The 10,602-nt window shown below is 43.4% G+C and overlaps 1 pseudogene; it reads right to left on the bottom strand.

Moving 5' to 3' along the window:
• Window positions 1–7,116: 7,116 nt before the first annotated feature.
• Window positions 7,117–7,387, bottom strand: LOC120868623 (annotated as a pseudogene).
• Between the last annotated feature and the right edge of the window lie 3,215 nt (window positions 7,388–10,602).

Genomic DNA, 10,602 nt, shown 5'->3' on the forward strand with positions numbered 1-10,602 from the left:
CCAGTCTGTGGGAAAATTGTCCTCCATGAAATCCATCCCTAGTGTCAAAAGATTGGGGACCACTGTCTAGAGGATGAGGAAAAGTCAGCAAACTTCTTCTCTGACATTTTGGGAAAAGTTTTAATCAGCTCAGGCTGCTATAACAATATCCCTTAAATTGGATGACTTAAACAGGAAGCATTCATTTCTCACAGCTCAGGAGGTTGAAAGTCTGAGGTCGGAGTATCAGCGTACTTGAGTTCTTGGTGACAGCTCTCTTTCTGGCTTGCAGGTGGCCATCTTCTTGTATCCTCACACAGCAGAAAAGAAAGCTCGCTAGTGCCCTAGCTGCTTCTTATAATTAATTCCATCCACTAGGGCTCCACCCTAATTACCCCCGAAGGCCCAACTTTCAAATATTATGCTGGGACTAGGGTTTCACTGTATGAATTTTAATGTGACGCCAACAGCCACTCCACTGCGGGAACCAAGTGCTGCCTCATACAATGACGGGCCTTGGGGCCACGAGGCTCTGTCTGGGTGAACTGCTCAAGAGCAAGGGGGAACCTTGCTCTTGATGTGGCTGACATCACAGCTGGCTTTTAGAACTGACCTTGGGCAAGCTCCTGTCGACTCAGTCTCTGAGCAGTAGGTTTGAGTCTTTGCTGGATTTCACCAGAGAAGACTTAGCACATCATATGGCTGAAGGAGGGAAGTATTTACAACCACAGTACTTGAACTTAAGTCCCAACTACTTCCTGGACAGCTTCAATCTCTTCTGCACTTCAGTTTTCTTTTTTCCAGATTCGTTGAGATATAATGGACATAAAACACTGTATAGGTTTAAGGTGAATAACATGATTTATATATTTGCAAAATGATCACCACAATGCGTTTAGTTAATATTCATCACCTCACATTGCTCAAAAGTTTTTTTCTTGTGATGAGAAATTTTAAGAGCTACTCTCTTAGGAACTTTCAACTATACAATATAGTATTGTTAACTATAGTCACAGTTTTCTTACTTTAAAATGAGGATAAAAGAGGAATTCCTTGGCAGGCCAATGGTTAGGGGTTCAGTGCTTTCACTGCTGTGGGCCTGGGATCAGTCCCTGGTCAGAGAACTAAGGTCCCACAAGCCAAGAGGCACAGCCAGGAAAAAAAAAAAAAAACACCACCAAAGAAAAATGGAGATAAGACTAATGAGATAATGAAACCTAAGTGCCATAGAACATTTGTTATTATTATTATTGTTGTTATTACAAAAATACAGTTATTAGTGAAGTTAATTTAAATGGAAAATTTGAAAAGTTTTGGGTTAAACAAAAAGGCTGGTAGTTTCTCTCTTTCAAAACAAAAACCCTTAGAACAGTATATGTTGATAAAATGAAGCTTTTTCTAGGTGATTAGGTGTATCACTTAGGAATAGCACATGTGGCAGAAAATGTGATTAGCAGCAGCTTAAATAAGTCGGCAGTTATTTTCCCACTTGATAAGGAGTTTGGAGGTAGGAGGTTGCTGGCCTTGGTTCAGCTGCTCAGTGATGCTCAGGTGCACACGTTGTCATCCTTAACATATTGAATTTCATTGTTGTGCTGTCTCAGAGTCCTGAGATATATGCTACAGCTCCAATCAAGGGAGGAAGAGAAGAATCCAGAGTTTTCCCAGAAATTCCCTTAAGAGATTTCTTTTTTCTATTTGGGTCTCATTGGTTAGAAATGTGACCTATGACCAAGTGAGAAAGTATTGGCCTAACGAACCAATGGTCCCATCACTTCATGGTAAATAGACAGGGAAAAAGTGGGAGCAGTGACAGAGCAGTGGCGTTTATTTTCTTGGGCTCCCAAATCACTGCAAATGGTGACTACAGCCATGAAATGAAGAAGCTTGCTCATTGGAAGGAAAGTTATGACAAACCTAGACAGCGTATTAAAGAGCAAAGACACCACTTGGTCAACAAAGGTCCATATAGTCAAGGCTATGGTTTCTCCAGTAGTCATGTACGGATGTGAGAGTTGGACCATAAGGAAGGCTGAGTGCCGAAGAACTGATGCTTTCGAACTGTGGTGCTGGAGAAGACTCTTGAGAGTCTCTTGGATTGCAAGGAGATCAAACCTGTCAATCCTGGAAATCAACCCTCAATAATCATTGGAACGACTGTTGCTGAAATTGAAGCTCCAGTACTTTGGCTGCTTGATTCGAAGAGTTGACTGATTGGACAAACACCCGATGCTGGGAAAGATTGAAGGCAAAAGGAGAAAGGGGTGGCAGAGGATGAGATGGTTAGATAGCATCCCCAACACAATGGACAGGAATTTGAGCAAAATCCAGGAGATAGGGGAGGACAGAGGAGCCTGGTGGGGTTGCATGGGGTCACAAAGAGTTGGACCCAACTTAGTTACCCAACAACAATAACAAGCCAACAATGATCCCACAAAGAAAGTTGAGTACTTCCTTCCCGTTGTGGCTCAGGTGGTATAGAATCTGCCTGCAAAGCAGGAGTGAAATGAAGTCGCTCAGTCGTGTCCGACTCTATGCGACCCCATGGACTGTGCAACGCAGGAGACCTGGGTTCAATCCCTGGGTCAGAAGATCACCTGGAGAAGGGATGGCAACTCACTTCAGTATTCTTGCCTGGGGAATCCCATGGAGAGAGGAGCCTGCAGGCTACAGTTCATACGATTGCAAAGAGTCGGACGTGACTGAGCGACCAACACTTCCACTTTTCTTAAAAAACTTTTGCTCCCTTGTACTTCCTGATATTGAGGTAACAGACACATTTCATGATTTTATAACAAGAAAGGAACTGATTTAGGCTATTATTTTAAAAGTAGTCATAGAAAAGACTTCAACCTACTGTTTTGTCCTTGTGCGTGATGTGGCTTGATTACACACATGCTGTCTGATTGTTGTGTTTCCTTTTCTTATCTTTCAAACCAAGCAGAAGATTCACGTCATTATAAAAGGTTGACACACCACCTCTTGTGATTTTGGGGAAATAAGGACCAGGTCTAACTGAGTTATTCTCTGTGATGTTCTCTGCAGATCTCTTTTGGGACTGTTGTTCTCTGCCCAAAGGTCATGGATAAGAAAAGAAAGTTTGGAGACACATGGAAACAAATTCAAAAGCAGTAATGGCCAAAAGTCAAACTCTGGTTGGGATGAGGTATGCAGGAAAAGTTTATAATCAAAATCGATTCCCCAGGTAACTGTTATTGACAAAATGGCCAGTAAGCCAAATAAGAAGGTGACAAACGGTGACACCAAGAGATGTTGCAATCTGCAGCATGTTAGAGATTAGCCGGCGTTTTCCCTGCCCGTGAGACCAGCACTGGGAGAGGGGGAAAATGTGGCTTCATTTAGAGCTGATGATATCATGTGTCTAGTCACTGGAGATCAAAAGAAAACTTGTCTGTAAAACACTGTTCACGAAATTGGAGCAAAGTGTAGGCTCTTCTCTTGGGTGTATCCAAGGGAAGTTTTGCTCTGCAACCAGGCCAGTGGGATGTGAATCAGAGTCCATTCTGGGGATGTGGTCAAGGCCACCTGACCTTACGTTCAACCCCAGAATTATCAATTGTGTGTAATCAAGCTTTTTAATACCTGATTATTCAGGAACCAGATGGTTCTTTTCTTTTCCCATGATGTATGACTAGAGACTGCAGGTATTTCGTTTTGTATTATCTTGGAAAGTGACGTGTGTCTTGTGTGTGCGTGTTGGTGATACTGGTGAGGGTTGGGGCGTGTGGAGAAGCAACTGGCTTTCATATTCTTACTCTGTAAGCCCAGATTTAAAAAAAAATAGCCTTTTCCCTTTGTTTATTTTTGGCTGTGCTGGGTCTTCGTTGCTGTGTGGGCTTTGCTCCAGCTGTGGTGGGCCGGGGCTACCCTTTGTTGCAGGGTGGTGCTCTAGTGCACCCTGGGCTCTGGGATGCATGGGCTCCGGGGTGTGTGGGCTCAGGAGCCTCAGTTCCTGGGTTCTAGAGCACAGGCTCGGTCGTTGTGGTGCATGGGCTCAGTTGCTCGGCAGTGTGTGGGATCCTCCTGGACCAGGGATCGAACCTGTGTCTCCTGAATTGGCAGGTGGATTCTTTACCACTCAGTCGCCGGGGCCCCTGTAAGACCAGATCATGAAGAACCCACCTGTGATGACTTTTAGTCCCTTTTTCCTGAAACTAAAAACTAAATACGTGGAGTGTGAATTGACCTACATTTTCAGGAATGCTGAGGGTGCTATAAACTCGGGCAAGTCCAAGAAGAGCACGTCACCATCTTTAGTGTGCGATTAGCCTGAAGAAGGACAAGATATTTTTAGCATGAAACCCCGATGAAAGAAAACTCTACTGTAGCCTGCAGCTCAGAAGAACTTCCCCAAGATAAGGAATTTTTACCCTGTGTGAGGACACATTCTTTCTTAAATATAGTGGGAACCATTGGCCCTGCTCAGCAACCTTCCATCAAGGCCCACGTGCCCGAATTTCCACAGAATTCCAGTTTCTAACACTGCAGAGGTGCTGAAGAGCTGTCAGAGCCACACTCGGAGTTGAACCGAAGCGTTCCCATTTCCTTTCCTTCTGGCCTCTGGTTACTGAAAACATTTGCTGAAAATTGCTGTCCCATTCAAGAACTGTCAAAGGTAATCGTGTTGCACGAAAGCTCCTGAGAAGCATGAAGTAATATGGTTACCACCTGGAGACCAAGTTAATAGAACCTGTCTGATGTGCCACCAGCCTGCCACGTGTGGATACACCAGCTTCTGCCTGAGGAGCACGAACGACAGCAGAAATGTGTGAGGAAGGTGTGGATCAGGGGCCTCTTAGTGGCAATTTGCGATACAAATCCCTGTGTTGAGGGCAGTCAGGCCACCAAATCAGGTGAGGCCTGAGGCTCCGGGGGTGGCCACTGAGGGGGAGAGAGGGGAGAATTCAGCTCTGCCAGAATGTGGATCGTGGTGAAGCAAGTAGCAGGACCGATTTCAGAAGCATGGTCGAGACTTGGCTATTCTCACAGCCGGCGATGCCCTTGGTGTCTGAGAAAACGAAAACCGGAGACCCAGGAGGTGGGGAATGGAGGGGTGGGGGTAGGGGGTACAGGGTCAGTCTGGGTTTTTCATTCCCTCTGCCCTTTGCCTCTGGCACCAAAAGAGTGCTTTTCCTCCTCAAACTCCCTGGAGAAGGAATTCATTTTCACTCTTGGAAGTCATTTCCAGACTCATCCTCCTTGAGATGATTTTTGCTATAACTTGAATTTCCAACTGGAATTTTGAAGACCCCAAGAAACTCTCCCAATACAAATGCCTCCATTCCAATGGCAAAAACTCCACTAAGCCCCTACATTCACTCATGGATTCCCGTGGGAGGATCTAGTTCTGTCTGAAACCATCTTTTGTTGGGGGTCAGATATTGTCCAGATATCCAGGGTCTAGCGTCAGCACTCTAATTCCATAGCCAGCACATGGCTCAGAAAACACGCATTAGAACAAGGAATTTCCAAACATAGGATGGGCATCCACATTGGAACCATCCTGACATTGTTATAAAATCCACCAGCAGCGTTAGGAGGACCTGCTCTTTTTATCTCTGGTGATATTCACAGTTGAGCTTTTGAGGTACGAAAAAATTCTTGCTTCTCCAGCAGTCTCTAAATTGAAACCAGGACTGGCCACATATTTCATGGGGCCCAGTGAAAATGAAAATGTGAGGCTTTTTTTTTTTCCCCCTCAAAAAGCAGGAAAAAAGCTTTTCTCTTTCTTTTGTGACCTTTCTCTTTCATCCTCACATGGGTGTTTTTTCTTTGCTGTTTTAATGTCACACACCCTCAGGCATGGGGTATTGGTTGGGTGGGTGAGTGAGCATAGTCTTCTCTGGGTGGGAGTCAGGGAGCAGGTAACCAGGAGCCCAGGCCAGGGAGGTGAGGAGTGTCCGGGAGACAACTCTCTGCACACACCCCTGTCCTGTCAGACTTCACTAAGAAAACACATGTTCAAGGATAAAGTTAATATTAAAAAAATGGTGACCACAGCATTAAGCCCCAGTGTGAAGTGCTCTTCCGAGTTCAAGGGCAGCACATGCATGAAACTCATTCTTTCTCAAGATTGCAAAATCCATAGCATAACTCAACGTCCATCTGGAGTCTTCCTACCTAATGACTGTTTGATGCTCATTCTTTTCTATATGATCTATTTTTAATTCCTGGAAACTTTTAGGACCTTCTTATTCACCCCGCAGTTCATACATTTCTCACTTGTGTTCTTTGCTGTAAAATTTTCATACTTTATGGTCTAGAGTCCTCAGAGAACTCTTTCAATGAAAACCAATGTCTTTCTATCCTGGGAACTTGCTTTTGTATTGTTTCTTTGATATTTTCCTCTCCCCTCTCTCTCTCCCTCTTTTTTTTTTTTTTTTTTTTGCTCTTTTTGTAACTTCTAATGGTGGGGATAGTGTGCTAATCCACTATTTTGCTTTCTTTTCTTAGTTTCTATTTCCTTGACCTCTGCCTCTTCTCTCTGGGAACTTTCCTCACCTTTGTCAACTTTCTATGAAATTAAAAGAAAATGTCCACAACCATATTTTTCATTTTCAAGAGCTCTGCTTATATATATATATATATATATATATATATATATATATATATCAACCTGCTCTTTGGGGATGAAATCTTTCATTTCTTTTCTATTTGGGATTTTTTTTTTCATGGTAAAGGCTGCTTAATTGGTGGCAGTTAGTACAACCAGTCCATTCTAAAGGAGATCAGTCCTGTGTGTTCATTGGAAGGAGTGATGCTAAAGCTGAAACTCCAATACTTTGGCCACCTCATGCGAAGAGTTGACTCATTGGAAAAGACTGATGCTGGGAGGGATTGGGGGCAGGAGGAGAAGGGGACGACAGAGGATGAGATGGCTGGATGGCATCACTGACTCGATGGATGTGAGTTTGAGTGAGCTCCGGGAATTGGTGATGGACAGGGAGGCCTGGCGTGCTGCGATTCATGGGGTCGAAAAGAGTCGAACACGACTGAGCGACTGAACTAACTAACTAACTAACTAGTACAAGTAAATAAATATAGATCCTCAAAGAACTCAGTTACTTATCAGATTATTGGTCCACAGAGAGCTATAATGGTATTGAACTGACTGATTCATGGGAGAATAAACTGAATCTTGGGAAATGAAGCCACAGCCAGCTGATATATAAACCACAGCTGGCATCTGCTGTTCCACCAACTGTAAGAATCAAGGTGGCTCTATACCAAGGGCATCAGCTTTCCCACATTTTACATGCACTGGAATTCCATTATACTCCTGAAACAACTTTTGTTTCTCTGAAACTTTATTTTCAAACTGCCTGTGTGAATCAATACTTATGGTCCCCTGGGCAGTCTGACCAAGAGTCAGTAGATTTTGCAGCATCTTGGCTCAATTTTTGCCCGCCAACCATGATAATTTCTATATGAGAAAGTTAATAATATTAAAAAAATTTTAATTTATTCCTACATGAGTTTTGTTCCATTTCAGATGGAATAGCCCAGATAGCTTCAAAATGGTATCCCCAAGAAGATTAAGTCATGATTATAGGGTTGGGACTCTTAGCTTTACCCTCTGAAACTCCAATACTTTGGCCACCTGATGTGAAGAACTGACTCATTGGGAAAGATTCTGATGCTGGGAAAGACTGAGGTCAGGGGGAGAAGGAGGCAACAGAGAATGAGATGGTTGGATGGCATCATTGACTCAATGGACATGAGTTGAGCAAACTTCGGGAGATGGTGATGGACAGGGTAGCCTGGTGTGCCGCAGTTCATGGGGTTGCAAAGAGTTAGACATGACTTACTGACTGAACAGCAACAACAACAACTGACCTCTGGGATCAGTTGAACTTGAACTTGAACTTCAAGTTCAATCACCAGTGCTCAATGATTTAATCACATCTATGTAATGAAAATCCTAAACCACAGGATTCAGAGAGCTTCTGGGTAGGTAAGCACATGAAGGCGCCAAGGGAGGGTGGTGTGCCCGCGGAAAGCATGGGAGTCCTATGAACTTCTCCCCATGCCTTATCCTGGGCATCTGTGCCATCTGGCCATGTTGACTTGTAACCTCTGTAGTAAACCAGTAATAGTAAGTAAAGTGCTTTCTTGAGTTTTGTGAGTCATTCCAGCAAGTTGTCAAACCCAAGGAGGGGTTTATGAGAACACTCAATTTATATAATAGCTGGTCAGTCAGAAATAGGGAGGCCTGAGACTTGTGACTGGCCTCTAAAGTGGAGTAGACTTGTAGAAATGAACCCTTTAACTTGTGGGGATCAGACTTTAAGTCTAGGTGGATGGTAAAACTGAATTGAATCATTGGACACCTAGTTGGTTTCAGAGAGTCAGAGAAATGGTGTTGGAAAAGATACCATGTATTTGGTGTCAGGAAGAAGAAAACCACTCAGTCTGTGTTCAGAAGTGAGGCGTGATGATTGGGGGTGCTAAGACTGCACGGGGAAGCTCTACCATGGGGTGAGCAGAACATGAATCGCTGGTTCACTGAAGTGCTCCCAAATGTCATCATCCATAGGTCTTTTCTCTGGACCCTTTAGAGGGTAACCTGGATCTCCTGCCTCTGTGTGTGTGTGTGTGTGTGTGTGTGTATGCCTGCACGGGTAAAAGGAGTTCTGGAAGCCAGGTGGGGAAAGCCATATCTACAGTAATGACACACAGACTTTTATTTTGCTCTTACTTCACCTCTGCATTTCCCAGGGCTTTCTTGCCAAGTCCAAGTCCTCTGAAGATAATCTCCAACTCTCTGCCCTGAAGCAAAGAAAGGGTAGTTGCATAGATGCACACAGTGGGAGAGGAGACCTTATGGGCTCAAACATGCTATGGGCAGACTTCCAACAGATGCCCCTTTCCACACTGGGCTTTACTCTTGCCTCCCTTTTGGAATTTTCATTCCAAGCCACTCAGAGTTCCTTCAGGGTGAAGCAGCTCTGTTCCCACTTGTCTGCAAGCAGTTGGCTTTCTCCTTTCTTCCTTCTGCCAAGGTAATTACTGTTTCTCCACCCATTTCTCACCTTCCAAAAATTTGTTGAAAGAATTTATAACAAATTGTCTCTCCTTCTCTTTGACCTTGTTGACTAATTTATTTTTTAAAAAATCCTTGGCTATCATTTCAATAAGATTTGGGTAGAAAGAAAAGATAGCTGTGGCCAATTCCACTATTTTTAATCAAAAGTTTCCTTTAGAAGTCTTAATCTTTGTTGGAATCAAAGTTATACATTAAAAGGTGAATCCTTGCTGTTTACTAAGTGAAATAAAAATCTAGAGAGATATTACATTTCAGTACATTTCTCATGGCCTGTGTGTGTTTATTTAAAGACAATTCTAATAATCTTGGCTATTTAGTTTCTTAGCTTTTAGGAGACTAGAAACAGAATTTTAGTAGAAAGTTAGATTCGAATGTAGTCATATATACTGAAAGTATCAAGAATAGCTGGCATACCAAAAGGTGACAGAAAACTTATAATAACAAGTTAAAATAACACATAATAGTACAGCAGTTCCTACAAGTACAAACAAGTTTCAAAAAGCATAGCTGCCCTGAAGTGTAACACTGGTGCTATCTTATTATAAAAGCATCTTCAGCTCCCCATTAGCTGTAGACATAATATTTAACATTCCCTCACTGTTTCATATATTGCCAAACATATGACCTGAGGTTCCAACAAAATGGGCTTCCCTGGTGACTCAGATGGTAAAGAGTCTGCCTGCAATGTGAGAGACCCAGGTTCTATCCCTTGGTAGGGAAGATCTCCTAGAGGAGAAATAGCAACCCACTTCACTTTCACTTTTCGCTTTCATGCACTGGAGAAGGAAATGGTAACCTACCCCAGTGTTCTTGCCTGGAGAATCTCAGGGATGGGGGAGCCTGGTGGGCTGCCGTCTATGGGGTCGCACAGAGTTGGACATGACTGAAGCAACTTAGCAGCAGCAGCAGCTGCCAGTATTCTTGCCTAAAGAATTCCATGGACAGAGGAGCCTGGTGGGCTATAGTCCATGAAGTCACAAAGAGTCAGACATGACTGAGGGACTAATACTTTCACACTTTCACTTTTTACTTTCAATAAACTACTCTGCAATGTTTCACACCCATGAATTTCCATTTCTGACTCATGAATTTCTTACATGGCTCACCCTTTCTTGCCATCACAAGTCATCCTTTAGGACCCATTTGGGTTCCTATAACATTCTCTCCTTCTCCTTCTGTGTCCCCATGGTACTTGTTTAGATTTATGCAATAGCATTTGCTGTGTTTGAGAGGAATTTTGAATTTACACATCTGCCTTGTCTCTCCAGCTGAATCATAACAACCAAATAGCAGGGCCATTGCAATGAACTGACGGTATCCCCACAAATCCCACAGGTTGAAACTCTAATCCCAATGTGATGATATTCAGAAGTCAGGCCTTTGGGGAGTGGTTATGTCATGAGGGTGGAGCCCTCATCCATGAGGTTAGTGCCCTTATAAGAAAAGGCCAGAGCCAGCTAGTCTTCTTTCTGCCATGTGAAGATACAAGAAGAAGTTGGCTGACTGCAAACCAGGAAGAATCCTCATACTTCAAGACTGCAGAACTGTGAGAAATG

This window comes from Oryx dammah, unplaced genomic scaffold, assembly GCF_014754425.2.
Source record: "Oryx dammah isolate SB20612 unplaced genomic scaffold, SCBI_Odam_1.1 HiC_scaffold_10, whole genome shotgun sequence".
NCBI classification, from domain to species: Eukaryota; Metazoa; Chordata; class Mammalia; order Artiodactyla; family Bovidae; genus Oryx; species Oryx dammah.